General features: G+C 48.4%; 1 protein-coding gene across 1 annotated transcript in view; it reads left to right on the plus strand.

Annotated features, from left to right (window-relative positions):
- P4HA2 (prolyl 4-hydroxylase subunit alpha 2) overlaps nt 1-20,692 on the plus strand; it is a 76,716-nt gene that overhangs the window by 16,215 nt on the left and 39,809 nt on the right. The window lies entirely within an intron of this gene.

Here is a 20,692-nt window from a genome sequence, read left to right on the forward strand (position 1 = left end):
CCCGCGGCCGACCCGACCCTCCCACTTCGGGGGGCTCAGAGGACCCGCCCCTCAGCCCCGGCCTCCTGCAGCCCGGCACCCCCGCCAGGTTCTCAGGGAGCCGGGACTGGAACGGCCCCGACGTCCGAGATCCTACCCCGGCCTCCGCTCTGCGGGCCGCGGACCGGAGCCCGGCTGTGGAAGCTCAAGCCTGGCCCTTTGAAGTCGCTTCTGCGGGGCGGCGCCCCAGCCCGGGGAAGGATGGGGGGCAGGGGCAGCCCAGATGGGGGATGGGGCCGTGCCTTGCTCCGAAACCTCCTCAAGGTCCTGGCAGACAAACCTGCGACCCCACCCCTCAGTGCGAGGAGTTCTCTGAACAGCGAACGAGCACTGATGGGGAGCCCTGGGCCTGAGCAGGCCTGGGCCAGTGTCACAGACCCAGGATGACAGCGGGCAGTGCCAAGTATGGGAGCAGGAACAAAAAAGTACCCAACCTCATTTGGAGAGGTCACGAAGGCTCTCTGAAAGAGGTGACCGCTGACTTGAGTTTAGAAGCAAGGTGCCCTGTCTTGTCCTTCCAGGTGTCATTGCTTCCCCAGGACACTCAGGCCTTCTCCAGCTGCCCTGTCCTTCTAGGCCTTATCCCTGTGTACATGACCCCCTTCCTTCCTCCCTTGCAAGGAGCTTTGTTTCCCCAGGCTACCTAGAAAAGGAGCAGCTAGGGTAGCTGGGGTCTTGGCTGTGCCACGTTGGAGGTGTGTGAAGTACTGAGGGGAGTGGAATTTGGGGCAGCCCTTCTCTTGGGACCCTCCCTAGTCTTCTCTCCACTCTCAACCATTGTCCTCCAGGAACAGCCTTTGCAGGTGCCATGGCCTAGCCAGGGCCCCACTTGCCACTCTCAGACCCTCCTGGACACTCTGGTCTGGCTACATCAGGGCGGCACTATCTGTTGTTCCAGACCCTGAGGGGCCCCTAATTTCGCCATTCTTGATAACCCTGTGTGCCCTCTTGTCCAAGTTCTGTTATGGATGCTGCCCTTGGGATGTTAACAGGTTATGGGGTAAGATGTGTCTATGGAATCTGTAACACCTCAAGAAGGAGGACGCTTGAGAGGCACAAACTTAGGGTACCCTGCGGGTGCCCTTCAGGGTGGAATATGGATGCCTCTCTGGGAGACGGGGTGCTACTGTCTGTTCAGCTGGCAGAGAATCATGAGTGGTGTGTGTGGCAGTGGTGTGTGTGTGGGAGGATGTATATGGGGGTGTGTGTGTGTGTATGTGTACATATCCAAGGAGTGCCAGCCATTGGGCTCTCAATACTGTGAGGGAGAAGGTTTCTGCTCAGCTCTGTACAGACTTAGGCTCAACGGGGACCGAGTGGAAGGGCCAGTAAGAGAGTTGGCTGCTGGATGGTCTCTTGGGAACCCTTAGGCCAGAGGCTCCCCAGGACTTGGACCCCATTGAATGATGTGAACATTGGGGGCAACTATCACTATCACTGACTGTCCAAGGATTAAGTGCACAGCATGGCTGGGTGGTCAGAAACCTCATCGGGACTCCAAGAGCCGTGGTGAATGAAAATGGTGCAGAGCTTTGCTGTGGGGAGGGGGACCTCACGAGTCTGTGGAAGTTCCTGCCCAAGGCATCCCATAGTGGATTCCTGAAACTCTTCCTTAGACGTTGCTTCCTTCTCCCAACTTACACACCCACAGGGACTGCCAACCCCACCACCCACCGTCATGAAGTCCCTTCATTACCTTCCTGTTTACTTTCATTTGTGGGGGAGCGTATCACCCCCTTGCAGAAGTGGTCCTCCCGAGTATGACTTTCCTAGCCCTTCAGCATCTGGGCTGTGTAATCCATCTCTGAAGGCTTCTCGCAGAGGGTTGAAGACAGGGGTGTGGTGGGGAGTGGCTCTTCTAGAATCAGGCGAATAAACTTTCCCCATTTCACTGAGCAGTTTCTGGGGTAGTTCCAGGGTCCATGCCAGTCATCCCCCACAGTGGGTCCTTGATGGCATCCCTGTCTTGAGAGGACATCAGAGACCCACTTCTGACAGCACCCTCCCACAGGACACAGGCCTGGACAAGGCTGTGCTCCTGAAGACTGGAAGCCGCCCTTCTTAGGGGCCACACTGTAGGCTCATTCCTGAGATACCCTGCATCCTGGACAGCAGGTTAGACAAGCTGCTACAAATGTATCCCCAATACTCCCTCCAGGAAACTCTCAGAATTTCCTTTTCACACTTAATGCCCTTGTTCCTGGGGGATTGCTGTATTGCTGAATCTCTATCATGCTGGAGCACCAGGTCATGGGACAATTTACAGGGTCTGGGAGCCTTCTCCAAGGTGGGGATGGTGGTGGCTGAGTCACACCTCACCTCTGCCCTAGTGGCCTTCACTTGTTCACTGCACACCCCACCAGGCATCTGTGCTGCTGAGTATAACCAGACTGCTCATTTCATGCATTCTTTATTCATTCAACACAAACGTATTGGGTGCTTTCCATATGCCATGGCCTATGCCTGCCCAGCACTGTGGTAGAGGCATCCATGGGGACAAGGACTGTGTCTATCTTATTTATTTACGTTTCCCCAGCACCCACAGAGAGCCTGGCACACAGAAGGTGTTCAAAAACATGTGTTAGTAACAATATTATTACCGTTACGGGAATTATTATCACAGCTCACCCCCAGGCCACAGCCCAGAGAGAGGCAGGGAGGGCATGAGGGGGCCCAGGAGGGGGAAGACTTCTGTTCCTGCTGTCTTGGAGGCACACTCAGTGGCCCTGTCTTTCAAGGGAGCCCCAAGTAGCTCAGGGCACTATGCCTAGGTCTGCTGTGTGTGGCCAGGTCTGTCCAAGGTCGGGAGAAACTACAATGCTTTTTCCCCAATGGACTGGCAGGCTCCAGCAGGAGCAGATGCCCTTGGAAGATGCCTTTGGGACTGAGCCCAGGGTGAGCAGGAGGGAAGGACCAGAACAAGAACAACCTCAGGCTGAGGTTGAGGCCCACCCCGGGGACCATCCAGAGTTGGAAGCAGCCCTGGGTGGAGTGTGTAGTGAAGCTGATGGAGCAGCCCTTTAGGATACCTTCCTGTGAGGTGCCAGGGGCTGCCCAGAGAGCTCAGACCCTAACCTGCCCTGTCCTGGCCCCGTGACCACAGGTCTCTGGGTAGAATCTGCTCCATTCAGGCCAATACATCCTTCCTTCAAGGCCGAGTTCTCTCCCTTCAGTCATTAGCTTGGATTCCAAGGGGATCTGAATCTTGATGGGGCATTTCCTCTTCATGGGATGCCCACTCCCCAGTACTGGCCACTCCAGGGCTCAGAGGGTAGCCAAAGAAGAACCTGAGAAGCCCTCATTTCAGTGTGGTCTAATGTGGCCTAATGTGGCCCAACTCCCAGGTCCCATGGCCTCTGGCCTCCTTGGGGTCTGCTCTCCAAGAGGCCTGCTGGTCAAGGCTAGGAACCTGTGAGTCTGTAGGGTGGAGAGGACAGCAGTCTGTGGCAGGGCTGGATGGGGAGGGGCTACGTGGGCCTTCTGCAGGGCCAGGGCTTGGCGCCACAGTGGTAGGGAGCAAGGCAGGCCTAGGCAAGGTTTGAGGGGCTCTGAAAGGGGTGAAGGCAGCCAGGGGCATGGGCACCAGGCGACATCCAAAAGGAAGGTCTGGGGTGGTGTAGCTTTTGGGCTGGCTGAGGATCTGATGCCGCACATATCCTGGGATGACAAGGCTAGTCAAGGAGGCAACAAAGCTGGCCTTTGAGCTGCGTTTGGTGCAGCAGAACACAGGGGAGGGCATGCCTGTGACAAAGGGAGTTTCCCAGCTCTAGTTTTGTGCCATTCGATCCCTCAGCAAACTCTTATTGAGTGCCTGCTGTGTGTCTAGCTAGACCTGATTCGCTAGACTTGGAGGTGTGGTGGGGACTCCCCACTCTGCTGCACCTCCTCTGGGGGCTGAGAGGCTAGAGGCTCTAGAGAGAACCGGTCTCTGAAGGTCCAAACAGGGAGAAAGCCAATTCTAACAATTGGAGCCTAGTTACTGGCCCAGAGCCAGATTCCAGGGCGGACACGAAAGCAGAACCAATTCTCTTCAGGAAACCGAGCCTTGGAAAGGGTGAGCGTCCAACCCAAGCTCACATAGCTTCTAAGCAGTTGATCAGGGGTTTAGACGCTGCATTGGTGACATTGCCATGCCCCTTGCACCAGGGACTAGATGTGTCTCAGTCATACTTGCAATCCCCAATAGCACCCCTGTCAGACCTGCTTTGTCTCTGTTTTTACAGAGAAAACCCATCTGCTCTGGGACCCAACAAAGGGACTGCCACGCAGCAGGGCGGGGCAGGTTTACCCAGCTGGGCCCAGGGAGGCCCTGGCCCTGAGGCCTGGGAGTGGAGGGTGTTGGGAAGAGTGGAGGGAAGCAGCAGACAGGTGGGAGAGCCAGGGGCAGCTCAGCCCAGCCCAGGCAGGGAGGTGACAGAACAGGCTGTGGGAGGTGGCGGTGAGGCCCATGTAATTGAGTGCTGTGCTACTGGGGCCTCAGGAAAGCAGCTTACAAAGCCACCATGGTCTCAGCCCCTGCCTCAAGGACACCCCCCATCTTACCCTCCCTCCTACTTCTCATTCAGACCAGAGGGTGCAGGCAGCCTGCCCTAGATCACCCAGCCTCTCCTAGCACCAAATGCCTCAGTTCTACCTGTAGCCCCAAAATAGAAGTCCAGTGCAGGTGTTCTCAAATTTCCAGCTTCCCCTGAGAGTTGAAGGCTTCTATCAGCCAGCCACACTGGTCCCTGTGCAGAGAAAGTACCTCCTTTTACAAATCAGCTTCTCCAGGCGGAACAGCAGAGGGATCAGGGAGCAACTGGACTGTTCATTTTGTTCCCTGGACGCTCTTGGCCCTGGCCCAATCATTACCATGCTCTAGCATAAGCAGGACTATTCCCTTTGCAGCTCAGGAGGAGAGACATGGCTGTCAGGTGCAGGTAAGGCTCTACCAAAGGTGCAGGCATGACAGAGAGGAAACAAGCATGGGAAGCAGCCCAGGAATCTAATCATTGGGGCTCCTGAGACACACACCTCTATTTGTCTGTCAACTTGGGACTTGCTCCCTGGGCCTGGACTCCTGGCACAGCTTAGCTCTACCCTAGTCCACACATCCACAGACACTCACATTTGGCAGTGACCTGGCCAGGATACTCTGTTCTCCTGGCTGAGGACTTTCCTCCTCTTCCTGACCATTAGAGCTGACACCCAGGCCACTCAGGGAGAGCAGGAGTGGTCCTGGCCACTTGCATATTTCTAAGCTCTCAGTGAAATAAAAATGGAAAAAATGTGAAAATAGTGTTTTAAGAATCATGGCATATGTTATTTATGCTTTGGTCATTTATTCAACAAATATTTTTGAGAGCCTCCTATAGGTCAGGCATTGTTTAAAGCCTGAGTATCAAACAATTGAATGTCTGTAACACACATAAAAATGTGTAGCCTCATTTGGAGATAACTTCAGAGATTTAAATTCTAGTCTTCCTAGTCCTTCTCCTCGAGATGAACCTTAACAGCCCCTACCCCTTGTAGTTTTCTTACTGGTATAGATTTGGCCTCTGTCCCCGGCTACCCAAGAGTCTTGGGGACCACAGTGAGATTGGTGGAAGCCGTGAAACCTTCCTCAGGAGTCCAGCAAGCATGGCCCTGTTTCCAGCCTGTCTTCCCAGCTGCATCCTTTCTATGTCTAGGACCACCCACCCCACTACAGCACCAGCAACTTTAGGCACTGGCTGGTCTTGGTGAAATTCCCTGCCCCGTGGAGCGCAGCTCTGCCAAGTCGTGCCTGTGGTGCCTCTAGTGGCTGAGTCACAGGCTGGCAGGGACTGTTCAGGCTGACTTCACCTCCAGGCCTGGCAATGGGACACCCCAGCTGTGGCCACCTGGTGTGAGCCTGACCACCCCGGTTGCTGGGAGAGTGGGGCAGAGCTGTGCCCACAGAGTGCAGCAGTCACCAGCTGGCCCCAGTGTGTGGGAAACCAGGTGTGGGGGGCCACGGGGATTAGAGCAGAAAGAGCCAGATACAGGCCTGGAAGGGTGAAGCTGGGTTGAGGCTTCTCCAGGCCCATGGGGTGAATGGACTGGAGCAGGACCTATGAGTGAGCCTCAGGTCCTGGGTGGCTATTTTTTGCCTCCCAAGAATTTTCAAAAAAATCCTTTCCCACTTACTTTCCCTCCCAAGGCTAGGTCCATAGCTGTGCAGACCCAGGCTCAGCAGTGGGAAGTGGGCAGAGCCCTCAGTGTTGGGGGCTGAGCTCCTCACACCCCACATCTCTTATACCCGCCCACAGTGGAAAGAGTGTATATGTGATGTGAGCCCCCGCTGAGAGGACACTGGATCAGATTGTTTGCTGCCTGTGAGATCATTGTATTTCCAGGAAGGTAGGCTTGCCAAAGAACAGGGGAGGTGGGGCCGGGGGGTGTAGAGGGCTGCCTCTCCCACACAAGAAGCCAGGACTGCTCGTAGAGAATGTATAATGAGCATTCTGTGTGCTGAGGGTTAAGCAAGAACCGTCTCAACTCAGGGAAGATGAAGGGAAAATGGCATGTCCGGACTAGACATGCACTGAGTGTTGGAATGGGCCCTGCCCAGAACTCTGGAACCAGCAGGCCCTGAGAGGTAGCTGTGTCTAGCATTAAAACAAGTGACCACAAAGAGCTGTGACGTTGGGCATTCAAGCATGAAGCATTGTTGGCCCAGATAAGGAACACAAGCATTCTCCCTCTGAGAACGGTGGTGCTCCAGAGCCAGCGCAAGATGGAGAGCTTCCACAATTATTGTTAAGATCTATTTATTATCCTAACACCCAGGCAGCCCCCTGCAGAGAAAATGGCAGATCCATCTAATTTGTGAATATAACAAAGTGGCTTCCGTAGTATGATAAAATAGTTATCAACTTGGCGATTTTTTTCTAGGATTGCAAGCTTGATTTAACATTATAAAATCCATTGATTAATAGATTAAAGAGAAAAAAGGAGCACTGTGATCATCTCATAAGGCATTTGATAAAATTCACCAGCCACTCACAGCAAACAGTTAGAAAATCATGAAGAGAAGGAAACGTTAACACTTTAAATAACATACACTAGAAACCAAAAGGCAATGTTGGACTTAAGACTCTAAAATTCCCATTAATGTCAGGATCCAAATAATGTCTCTTTTGCTACTACTGTACGGTGTTGTTTTGGAGGTCCTTACTAGGACGATAAGGTGGAAAAAAAGAAATAATGGATAAGTAAAAAAAAATAAGTAATGGAAAGAGTCAAAAGGGTCATTATTTCCAGATGTTATTATGGTTGTGCCTTCATAAAATCCAGGAGAATCAATTGAAAAACTACTATGACTAGTAGAGGGATCTAGTCAGATGGAGCAGAATAAGGTATATTCGTATATGTATACAGGTTTTAATAGCTTTTAAAAGTATTAAGTCACAACTAATTAAAAAATATGATGTAAACAATTTACCATTCACAATAACAGTGACACATGAGAAATACCTAGAAACTGACTTAGGGCACATGGAAGGCATGTAAGTTTTGCTCTAGGATAAATAGAAAAGAAAACAAAATAAATAGAGGCATATGTCATGTTCCTGGAAGACTCAGTATGTTACATTTAGTTAATTGATAAATTCAAAGTAATTCTAATCAAAATTTATTTGGGTGAGGAGAATTGGCAAGATGATTCTAAGATCAACAGGAAGGGTAAATATGGACAAAAACCAGAGATTTGCCCTACAGGCATTGAAATATGTGATAAAGCTGAAGTAATTGAGTGCGGTGCAGCATAGGAAAAGACAAATATATCAATGGAACAAGACAGCTCATAGCATGTGGTAAAGGATACATCTTAATTCAGAGGATAAACATGTTGGAGTCATTTATTATCTATACAAAAAGTATGGTTATAATCCTGTATACTATATACTTCTCCATACTATAAAATGACTTCCAAACTGATTCACAAATTATGTTTCAGCTTTTCTGATCTGAGTGTTCTTATAAACTATTCATATACTTAAACACAGAAAAGGGCTGAAAGAAATTATAGATAAATATTTTATAATGTCTTTTTCATCAAGATAAATACTTTAAATATGGCTTTCTGTTATATATAGATAAAAACAGTCAAAGCAATATACTGCAAACTATTGAGAGTTATTGCTGGTGATAGTGTTTTGTGACATTTACATTTTCCAGGTTATGTATTTCTACAGTGTTTTAATTTTATATAAATAAATTTGTATGGTATTTATAACTAGAAAGATGAAGATAATAAAATGAAAAATAAAGAAGAAAAGGGTAAATTTTGCTTCTTAGACAATGTAAAAACCTTACAATAATATACTTCCATTTACCACCCCCCCTTCCTTTTTACTATGTTGTTGTACATTTACTTCTACAAATGTCATAAACTCCATAATGAAGAGTTGTTATTCTTGCTTTAAACAGTCAGGTGTCTCTTAAATAATTTAGGAAACAAGAAAACATATTTTATATTTACTTATTACAAGTCTGTTCCCTTGTTTAGAGCCAAATTTCCATCAGGTATCATTTCCCCTCAGCCTTAAGAACTTCCTTTAACGTTTCTTTTTTTTTTTAATATTTATTTATTTGCTTGCGCCGCGTCTTAGTTGCGGCAGGTGGGCTCCTTAGTTGCGGCATGCATGTGGGATCTAGTTCCCTGATCAGGGATCGAACCCGGGCCCCCTACATTGGGAACGTGGAGCCTTATCCACTGCGCCACCAGGGAAGTCCCCTCCTTTAACATTTCAGATAGTGCAGGTCCACTGGTGATGAATTCTTTCAGCTTTTTTTTTTTTAACCTGAAAATATTTTTATTTCTCATTTCTTTTTTAAAGATAATTTCTCTGGACATAGAATTCTAGGTTGCTTTTAATAGCATATTTAATATGCAATATATCGTCTTTTGTTTCCATGTTTTCTGGCTTACATTACTTCTGATGACTCGTAAATGTTCATTCCTATCATTGCTCTTCTTAATGTAACGTGTTTGTGCTCTTTCACTGTTTTTAAGATGTTCTCTTTGGTTTTAAGATATTTGATTATGATGTGCCTGGACGTGGTTTTTTTGTGTTTATCCCACCTGGGGTTTTATTATCCTAAGATTTGGAGGATGGTGAGTTAATAATTTTAAAAATCAAATTTAGTATTTCAGTTACTATTCTTTTGAAGTTTTGCTGCAATCTCTTTCTCTCCTTTCCTTCTGGGACTTCAGTTCTATGTACACTAGTCTGCTTGATATTGTTTCCAGGTCACTTCACCGAGGCTCTATTCACATTTCTTCAGTCCTTTTTTTTTTTTCTATGTTTCCATTTAGATGGTCTCTATTGACTTAACTTCAAGTTTACTGAACTTTTCTTCTGCAGTGTCCAGTCTGCTCTTAAGACCACCTGGTAAATTTTTCATTTTATATATTATATTTTTCAGTTCTAGAATTTCCATTTAGTTCTTTTTTACAGTTTCCACTTCTCTGCTGAGATGGCTCATCTGTTCATTTGTTATGTCCCTCTTACTACTCAAAATTCTTGAACATATTTATAATAGGTGTTTTGAAGTCCTTAACTGCTAATTCCAGTATCTGTGTTATCTCTGAATCTGTTTCTATTCATTATTGTTTCTCTTGGTTATAGATCATATTTTCCTGCTTCTTCATATGTCTGGTAATATTTGATTGTATGTTGGGAATTGTGGACAATACATTGTTGAGAGTCTGGACTATGCTCTTCTTTATAGAGTGTTGAGTTTGTTCCACTAGGCAGTAAATCTACTAGAGGATTAATTTGATCCTGTTGAGGCTTTGTTAGAACAGGTGTAAAACTAACGCATTTTGTATGGCTAGAGTAGCCCTATTCCTAAGGTATGGACTTGCTAAGATTTTAATTAAATGCTCAGGGTGTTCAGCAAGGTCTTTCCACTCTGACCAGAACAGGTCTCAGCACTGTGTTAACTCTGGAATCCCCATTTAGTTCACAGACTCAGAGTTTTTATCCATCAGGCCTCAAAGATTCTTTCCTTGCACATGTACAACTTAGACAAAGCCTCAAGAGTGCATCTATGCAGATTTCTAGAGCTCCTTCTCCATGCAGCTCCCTCCTCTTTAATACCCTGCCCCCAAAGTTCAGCCACCTCAGTATCCTCTATCTCTGATCTCTGTTTCCTTTACTCAGGGAGACCATTGCTCTGTTTGGGCTCCACTTCCGTCTGCGTAGTTTGGAAAATGCCCTAGGCAAAGAACTTAGTGAATGTGGAATTCACCTCATGTGTTTCCTTTCTCTCAAGGACTGAGTCTATTTGATGTCCAGTGCCTGTAATCAGTTGCTATAAATGTTTTATCTAGCTTTATAGTTGTTTAGGTGGAGAAGTAAGTCTATTACCAATTACTCACCCGTGTTTGGAATCCAATAAAATTTTAAAAGAAGAAAGGAAGAGGAAGGAAAATAGGGAGTCCTAATTCAGAATGTGGATCTGATACCACAGGTGTCTAAGAATATAAGCTGGAGGTGAAAGCAGCTGGGCCAGTGGGGCCTATCCCTTTCCAATATTTTCTAATCTGGCATCAGAATTGGACTAAATAAGACTTCCAGTTCTGGCCATGGTGGTAGGTTGTATCAGACTAATACTCTTGCCAAAAACATTTATGAAAATTGGACAAAATATAAAGAACAACTATTTGAGGGTATTGGAGAACAACCAATACAGGTAAGAATTGAAGGATTATGATCCTTGAGAAAGGGAATAATGTGTAGTGAGTTCCACACTTACCCTGGCTTTTTCTGGGGGCATTTCCCACATTGTTGCATGGAACAACGGGAACTCTCATACATTGCTGCTGGGAGAGTAATTTTGTGCAACCACCTAGAAAAATGGTTGGAAGTAACTACTATAGCTAAATATATGCATATCCTATGACCTATCAATTCCACTCCTGGGTTTATAGTCTACATAAATGAATGTTTATTTCCACTAAGAAATAAGAATGTATGCTAAGAATATACATGTGCAAACATATACAGAACAGCTTTATTTAAAAGCTTTATTGCTTTATTTAAAAATAATCCAAATGTTCACCTACAATAGAATGGGTAAATTGTGTTATATTCAAACTCTGGAATACCACACAACAATGAAATAGAATGATGTACTACCAAAAGCAGCAAGGTGGATTGCTATCACAACCATAATGTTGAGTTTAAGAAGTAGACATAAAAGTATATAGTGTATATGTTCACTTTTATAAAATTCAAAATCTGTCAAAAATAATCAAAAGAGAAAGAAGAAAGAATAGTAGTCAACTTTGGGAGATTTTATTGACTACCACGGGGTACAAGGGAACCTTTTGATATTGCAGAAATAGTCTATATCTTGATCTAGGTGATGCTTATATGAATTTATATATATCCAAAACACATTGAGCTATATATTAAGATATGTATAGTTTTCTGTATGTTACTTATGTCTTAATAAGAAGTTTTTAAACAAAAGTTTAAAATGGCACTGGCTGCCCATGCCATCCCACCCCTGCTAGTAGGGGTCTGTGAATTTCAAGCAGGAGATACTAGCTTTCCAGTGGGTGGAATGAGGCCCTGCCTGGCCACCACGGGCTTCCATGTGAATTAGTCATCCCCTGCCCCAGCCTTTTTATTTTTTAATTTTTGGCCATACCACGTGGCTTGTGGGATCTTAGTTCCCTGACCAGGGACTGAACTGGGCCTTCGGCAGTGAGAGTATAGAGTCCTAACCACTGGACCGCCAGGGAATTCCCTCACCCCCACCCCCACCCCAGCTTTTGTTCTTTCTGTCCCCCAGACCTCCAATACTCCCCCTGGCTGACTACTCAGGGAGACCCAAACCCCACTCCCTTACCTGACCACTCAGCAGGTGAGATGCCCCTTCTGCAGTTTCCCTCAACCCCTAGGATTCATTGTCAGTTTCCTGTCTGTGTCCTTGACCCTCCTCAAAACAAACAAACAAAAAAACAAAAAAAAAAACCTTTAGCTCTGTCAGACGCCTTTGTCAGACTCATCTCTGTATCTATGTCCCTGGGCACCTAGGACTGGGCACAGAGAAGGTGTCAGCAAATATTTATTGACATGGGTAAATGAGGGTGTAGAAGGCTTCTGAGTCCTCGGGCTGAGTGATCCAGTGTGAATGCCCTTCTAGAGCAGATGAGCCTGACTGCCCTTCAGTATAGCCAGGGCAGCTCAAAGACAGTCCTGAGGCTGAGTAGGTCACTGAGCCAGGCCCTCAAGTGTAGGCTGCAGGCAACTTCCCCAAAGTCCATTTCCTCCCTCTGGCTGACCATTTCTTGGTACTCCCCATTGGTTGAATCTAATCAAGAGTCACACGGCAGGAGCACCTGTTGATGTCATCCATATGGGTAAGCAGCCAGGAGCACAGAGCAAGGGAAGGGAGAGAGACAGGGATCTGAAGGAGCAAGCAGAAGCCATCCAACACAGACGATGTCTGGGAAGTGTTAGGTTACACTTGGTACCAGGAGAACGCTCCCTCCATTAGCTGCCCTATTACAGAAGCACTTGGAGCATCAGGGGAACCCAGATGAGGATTGCCCATTCCTTCTCCTCTGGCCCCTCTCTTTAAAGGAATTATCTCAACAGGAGCCATGATATTCTAGGTACGTTCAGAGTCCTGTCAGTGGCCTCCCCCATCTCCTTACCTAACTTCACTGCACTACTGGCCCTTGGTTTTTCTTTAGGCCTATTGGCTCCTATGGCCTGAGTCTCCCCCAAGGCTGCAAGTCAACTTAACTGGATGTGAAGCACCTTGGTCACCCATGGCTGAATAAGGGGTTTGGGACCCTCCCAACATCCTCCCTGCCTTTCCCACCACTAGAGGTTCCAGCATTGGAGGCATTCCTTATGGCCTGGTAAACATCTCTATCTGCCCCAGTTGCTCATGATTATGCAGTTCTAGGCAAGGGTCCCAGTTAAACCTTGGCAGCTTGGAGGGGTAGAGCATGGGATCAAGAACTGAAGAGCTTTTTCAGCAAGGCTGGGACTGCTCCTTTAACTGGGTGGCCCATGGTGGGCTCCATGCACCCTCTGCTGGCCATCCTCATTTTTGCAGATGCAGCTCTCTGGGCAGGACCAGAGCAGCAGAATTCTCCCAAAGGTTTTTGAGGCCCCATGCATCTTAGCCCAGGGACACAGATAACTGCTATTGTCCTGGGATGGAGTAAAGATAAAACCCCAGGTTTTGATGAAGGCAGGGGGTCAGCCTGGCCTAGAGATATTGGGTGACTGTTGGGATGAGAGAATAACGCTTGCTTCCAAGACTGTTGATGCATGATAGTGTCTGATGGCTAGACACGGTGGGAAAGCCATGTCTGTGCCTTCACCATCTGGATCACTCACTCTTCAGCCAGGGAGGTACGCTGTCCAAGTCATCCCTGATCCCTTTGGGGGTGTGATTTCTGCAGATGATGGAAGTGGACATCTTTCTGTTTCCAAGCTTCAGCTGACTGGTTCAAGGTCAGGGATAAGTCAGATTCTGTTTCAAAGTTAATATTAAGTTGTGAGAGAGAGTCAAGCTTAAGGGCAGAGCCAGAGTACAGATCACAGAACCTCCTCCTCCTCATGTGAGAGGCCAAGTTCCACAGGCTTGTGCATGCCTGCACAACCCTGTGTGCATGTGTGTGTGTGCCTGCGTGTCCAGTGGGTAAAGATTCTCCTACCAAAGGCTGTGGCCAAGTCATTCTGTCTTTCAGCACTAGAGCCACAGGGATCATCAAGCTTCTCACAGGTTCATGCAAATGATGGAGACAGGAAAAAATGTAGAAAACTACAAAAAAGAAAATGTAAATACTAAATGCTAGCAAACATAACATTATGTCATGGAAACTAGTTAACTGTGACTCAGCCATGTTCTTACTGGGGAAGTATAAAATGTACTTATATGAGATGTGGGTGTACTGCAGTGTGTTTGATGTGGTGTGGGGTAGTCAAGGCATCCAGAGGAATGAGTGCCTTGGCCTCCCTGTGGTGGGTCAGAGTCCTGGGCAGTGTCCCTCGGGCAGAGGACAGGGCTCACCAGTAAGTTCAGGTGACTGTGTCTACTCAAGGGGCTGGGGGATAGTCAGAGCCACAACCAGAGCTGATACAGGCAGGATAGTTGAGGACAGGAGACAGCCTACAGGAGTTGGGGTCCTTAAGGCCTTACCAAAAAGGGTGACTCAGGATTCTATGATTATGTGGAGGTAGATGTACCAAATCATATGGCGATTTTTTACAAATCAGCAAAGAATACCCCATTTGCAATTCACTTTATTTCCATCTACTGGTAAGTTGTAATAAATAATCAAATCTACAATGTCTGTGATGTGGATGGAGCCCCAGGCTTGTGCAGCACAGAATTTGTACAACTTGACTGGGCTAGGGTCACTCATGGATGGATATCCATCTCATTAAAAAAGGATATAAGGCTCCTTAGAAACACGTAGCACTAGAGCAGAAGTACATTCATTTAAAAATAGGAGGGGGGGGACTTCCCTGGGGGCGCAGTGGTTGGGAATCCACCTGCCAATGCAGGGGACACGGGTTTGAGCCCTGGTCCGGGAAGATCCCACATGACGCAGAGCATCTGAGCCCATACAGCACAACTACTGAGCCTGCGCTCTAGAGCCCGCAAGACACAACTACTGAGCCTGCGTGCCACAACTACTGAAGCCAGCACGTGTAGAGCCTGTGCTCCACAACAAGAGAAGCCACTGCAATGAGAAGCCCACGCACCACAGTGAAGAGTGGTCCCCGCTCGCTGCAACTAGAGAAAGCCCACACGCAGCAACGAAGACCCAATGCAGCCAAAAATAAATAAATAAATTTACCCCCCAAAATAAATAAATAATTGATTAAAAAATAGGAGGGGGAAATGAAGCACAGGGAGAGGAAGGGTGACATTAGTAAGTTAGTGCCAAGACCATCATTAACTGGGTGGTTACCTTGTTGTAGAAGGAGCCTCACAGCTGAGGAAACCAGACGCTGTGATTAGGATTCCATGTCAGTCTAAAACTCCAAAGGGTGCTGGTATGTTCTCTGGGGGTGACCAACTTGCTCCCCATTCTTGTGTTTTCTGAGGGCTGCCACTGATTTCCTTTAGCAGGGCCTGCTTTGAAACGGCAGGGCTGAGGGAGCCAAGGGTGAAAAGACCTCATTCTGGATGTGAAGTAGGGCCTCATCCTGAAGAGGGAGTGCAGAATGGGGAGCAGAGCATTCAATAAATATTTGTTGAATAAATGAATGAACATAGCCTTCGTGTTTTACCTCCCTATGAATTCTTAAATCTGCCCCCTTCTTTCTCTATGCATTGCCATTCCCTACTTCAGATCGCCATTCAGCTGTCATGTAGACTTTGCACCAGCCCCGTCCCCAGTCGTTTCCGGACTCTGCTCTTCCTTCTCCCCCTTCCCCGACAGTAGGCAGGCAGGATGCTCTTCCTGGATCCCAAATGGGATCCTGCTCCTCCCTAGCTTCCACTCTGGGGTGGCTGCTCCCTGCCCTCAGCATGACATCCAAATCCATTTTGGAGGGCCCACGAGGGATGATCTGCCCCGGGACCTCTGCAGCATCACCTCTCACTTCTCTACCCTCTGCTATACTGGCTTCCTGACATTTTGACAAGGCCTGAAAAAAATAGTAAAACCACTGAACTTTCGGCCTTTTAAACAGTAGCTAAGTCAGATGTCCAATAACTATCCCCATTCTTACCTCATCCTCACCCATCCCTAATCCCTACCCAGCCCAAGGCTGGGGGAGGAGGGATGGGGATGGGAGTGGGGGTGGGATGAACTTCTGTGTTGTAATAATAATAATTTTTAAAAACCTATTTACACGGTATGCATTAAACTATCAAGATTTGTAAGCACCATACCTAGCTAACTCCTGGCCCTCTGGGTATTTGCACCAGCCCAGAAGCTCCTTGCTCAAGATGGAAGTGGGGAGAGTGTGGTGAGGAGGGAAGCCAAAGTCAAAGCCCACTGACTCGACCCTGAGGGCCTGTCCTGGACCTGCTGCATAATTATGGTTCCCAGAGGTGCCAGATGCCTCTCTCCACCCTGTAATGACAGCCCAGCTTGTGCTGGCTCTGCTTGGGCTGCAGGGGTCCATGGGGGAGGCAGCTGGGAGGGGACTTGTTGGCATTCTAAGAGGCCTGCCTCATCTTTTGCATGTACCAGGTGGGCACTCTGTGGGGACCCACTTGGCCCTGTCCAGGGCTGGCATTGCAGGCTCCTGGGGTTTCTGCCAGATTCTCTGTCTCTACCCCAGGGTCCTACACCAGGCTGTAAGACCAGACTACCTGGCAAGGCCCTATTTCTGAAGCAGTAAGGCCACCACTAGGTGGCCCCACTCAAGCTGCACCCTCTCTCACTGGCCTTGAGTCAAAAGTGCTGGTCAATTGGGACACATCCAATCTTTTCTTGGTCCCTAAAGGAGGAACCTGGAGGGGAGGGTTGGTCCCAAGGTCCAGTGGACAGTTCTTTGCTGACGATGCTGAAAGGTACAGATGTGTATGTATAATACCCTCTGCGGCATTCATTAATCCCGGGAGCCCTGCTCTGGGGAATCCCATGAAGGGACCAGGTGCTCATAAACCCTGGCCAGGCTTCCACATGCTGTGGTAGTTGCCAGGCCCTGAAAGTGCCATCAGCAGTCAGGAAGGCCTCAGTGTCAGGCAGTGGAAGCTGTCCCTTCCTCTTCTCCAGGGCAGGGATCACAGGTGAGTGGGCGAAGGCAGGAGCAGGGCAAGCTGAGGATGCCTCTGTTTAGAGGGAAAGCCTGCACCACACCTGCCCTCCCATTCATCCAGTTACCTGTCCAACCAGCACAGATATTTTTCATCCTTTTCTGGAGAGATACCAGGTTCTTCTCCTGGGATGAGGGTGGTGGGTAGACAAGTCTAGCCTGCTTTGAGGAGCCATTGGCCAGGGCTGTCACTTAGGGACAGTGTGGGGCTAGGGCTTCATTTGGCAATGCCCCTGGCCAGGCTGGGGTCAGTGGTGGCAGTGCATACCTGATCTTGGGAAGGGTCTCTAAGACTGGGACTAGGCAGGTAGCACCTTCTGTCACCAGTTGGAAATGGCTGGGCGTTTCCCTCCCTGGGTAAGTTTGCTTTGTGGGTCTCTGTTCACCTGCCAGTTTTCCCCACTAGACAGAGCCCTTTGATCTTCATGGTCCCTGAATCTCCAGCCAGGGCCTCAACTGGTGCCCAGCAAATGTTTGTGGAATGAATGCATGAATGAATAGGGTAGAGCCATTACCAGAAGGGAGGTGTGACTTTATTTACACAGTAGATTTGGGGGAAAGGAGTGTGACATGGCTGCTCAAGATGGCTGTTGATTTATTAAGTGACCCAAAATGGGTGTGCTTAGTGAGGCCTGCTGGAGGCCACATTAGTGGAGGATGTTCATTCATTCATTTATTCGTTCATGTATTTTTCTTCCCCACTCCCTCTCTAGGTCCTGGATTCCAGACCCTATGCTAGAGCTGGAGACATAGTGGTAAACAGGACAGAAGCAGCCCCCATTCCTAGGAAGGCAAAGTGGTGAAGGAAGTAGACATGAGAGTCAGATAGCCTGCATGAAATTCATCCACGAGGAGCTCTGGGGTCTATGCAGGGACCTGGCTCAGGCTTGGTCCAAAGGGAAAACCTTTTGGAATATTCCAGACAGGAAGAATGACACAGTCAAAGGTCAGGGAACTGAAAAACGCCTCAGGTGCTGGAGCATCAAGTTTGAGGCTACACATGATAAGAGAGGCCATCAGGGCTGTATAAAGGGGATTGGCAGCCTTGGTGAGATCTGTGTCTATCCTTGTGGCAAGGACACCTTTGAGAGGTTCTATGTATGGAAATGACATGATCAGAATCACACTGTTAAAATATCACTCTGCTTGTGGTGTGAAATAAGGATGGAAGGAGCTGAGTGAAAGCTGTGGGCCAGGATGGACCGTCCAGGTAAGAGATGGTGGTGTCCTGAATTTGAGCTGTGGCTACAGGAATGGAGAGCAGTAAATGGATTGAGCGATCTATTAGGTAAGATCTACAATGGGGGAATGTGGTGGGGAAGAAAATGGAAATGACCAGGAGATGTTGATTCTGCTTCCTGAGATATGGGAAATGCTGGGGTGGAAGGAAGTGTGGGCAGTGTGAGGTAGAATGTGGGGAGATAATGAATTCACCCATCAAGTGGCCTCAAAGAAAATGCTATGTGGGTCTGGAGTGGGCCTGGGCTGGAGAACTAAGAGCCAAGGATTTATAAGGGGCCCAGGAGCCCCTGGAGGGTATGAGGGCATGTCAAGTGTAGTAGGTTGAATTGTGGCCCTGAAAAGATATGTCCATGTCCTAATACCTGGACACTGTGGATGTGACCTTATTTAGAAAGAGGAATTTTGCAGATGTAATTTAAGGATCATGAGGTGAGATCATCCTGATTAGCCAGGTGAGTCCTAAGTCCAGTAAGTATCCTTATAAGAGACAGAAGAGGAATAGAAGCAGACACTGAGGAATGAGTGGGGTCCAGGACTCTGAGGCCCTGTGGAGGTTTTAGTCAGAACTTTGGCTATGGTTTTGTGGAGCAAGGCATTAAGGAGACACCCATCCCTTCATATAATCATGAAATATTTATTGAGTCCAGTTCTGTCCTAGTTGCTGAGGATGTCATGATGAACAAAACACACATTGTTTACATACACCCAGGCCAGTGGTGTGTGTGGGGGGAGGGGGGCAGACATGAATCAAACGAACATTCAACTGTGGCAAGTGTTAGGAAGCATGTAGGACATGAGAGGCTGTTACAGGAGATTTTGACCTGGCCAGGGAAGTGAGGAAATTCCCTCTGGGAGGACCTGAAGGATTTAATTGGGGAGGAGGGACATTTTCCTAGACAGAAAGAACAGCATGTGAAAAGGCCTGGGAGTGGAATGGGGAGGGAGAATGACAAGTCAGAGGGACTGGAGGGGAATGTCAGTGTGGCTAGAGGAGTGAGCAGGGACCAAACCATGCCGGGCCTTATAGGCCACTTTCAGGACTTTTCCTAAGAACAATGCAATTTATGAAGCTGAGAGTGATGGGTTCAGATCTGCATTCTGAGGAGGTCACTGTGGTTGCCGTGTGGAAGAGAGACGGGAGGAAGTAAGAATGGAGGGGGACAGTCAGCCGGGAAACTGTTGCAAACATTCAAGTGAAAGAGGATGGAGAGGAATGAATTAGAGAGGGATTTAGGTGGTAGAATTGAATGGACGTGGGATATGGAAGGACAGGGTTTGGGGACGGGGCAGAGGGAAGTGCTGAGGGTGATTCCCAGGCTTCTAGTTAGGTAACTGGTGGTGGTGCAGGTGGCCGGGTGGCTCCCCTCAGTGAAGCAGGGAATATGAGCGGTATGGGGGTGGGGGAAGGGGAGAGAGCATGAACTCAGTGCTGGGCACGTTGTGATTGAGGTGCCTGTGGACACTCAGCGGAGACATAGACTCAGCAGCCATTCATACGCGTCTGGAGCTCAGGAGTCAGGGCAAGAGTAGAGAGAGAAATTTGTGTCATCTGTGTATAGGAAGAAATTATAGGAAGAGGAGAGGAAAGTAGAGTGCCTAGGCCTGAACTCTGAGGAACCCCCAACCTTTATCGACTAATGGGGAGAGAGGGAAAGGCGGGTGAGCTGGGGGCGAAGATGCTTGGGCAGAGGTGGCCAGAGAGGTTAGTGGCAACAGAGGGAAAAAAGTGTTCAAGGGAGACGGTGGCCAAACACTGCTGGGGTGTCAGGTGCTGCTGGGGGCTTTGGCAGATGAGGACTGAAGAGTGGCTGTTGAATTTAGACTTGGAGGTTATAGAGAGTTTGTTGAGATCTGGTTTGGTCTTGTCGGGAGGCCAGAAGGCCCACTGCAGGGTTCTGAGGGGTGGGAGCAAAGTGAGGACAGACTGCTCTTTCGGGGAATTTTGCTGTGGTTGAGAAGGAGAGAGACACTGCAATAGTTGGTGGGGTCTAATGAGGGTTTTGTTTCCATACTAGAGACCTGAAAATATTTACAGGTCAAGGGATGTATCCATTTGAGGAGAGGAGGTTGAACATTCAAGCGAGAGAAGGGATGATTCACAGGACAAGCTCCTAAGAAGGGGGAGAGGATGGGAGAACCTGAGCAGACAGAGAGACTCCTGCGGCATAACAGGATGTAGCAGAGGCAGGAAGATTTCTGTCTGGTTTTAGTTGAGCTCTGGGGAGGTCAGCTGGTGGCTGAGGAAGGGCAGAACAGTGGCTCATTCCGTGTTTTATGTGTCTTGTGTGTATTTTTCTGTGTGTTCAGGCCTTCCCCAGGTCTGGGCTGCCAGCCTGGATGGTGTGCCACAGGGAATATCCCCACACTGGACTGGGCAGAGGCTGAGCACCTCCCATTCTGGCCTAGCTCTCTGATGAGATTCTCAGACACTATTTCCCCTCATTCATGACTAGGAAGGTTCACAGAGCAGGCGTGGGAACCTGCTTGGCCGCCAGGGACTCCTCTAGCCCAGGCCGAGATTTGCAGCATCCCTACCTTCACTCCCTCCCAGCCTGGATTGGCTGAAAGAAGTGTCCACTGTTTTTGGCCCATGTTGTATGTAAGGGCTTGGGGAAAACGAAGGTTAGATCCAGGGTGCCCCCCTTCCCCCGCCC

Source organism: Neophocaena asiaeorientalis, unplaced genomic scaffold, assembly GCF_003031525.2.
Source record: "Neophocaena asiaeorientalis asiaeorientalis breed wild unplaced genomic scaffold, Neophocaena_asiaeorientalis_V1.1 scaffold599, whole genome shotgun sequence".
In the NCBI taxonomy this organism is placed as follows: Eukaryota; Metazoa; Chordata; class Mammalia; order Artiodactyla; family Phocoenidae; genus Neophocaena; species Neophocaena asiaeorientalis.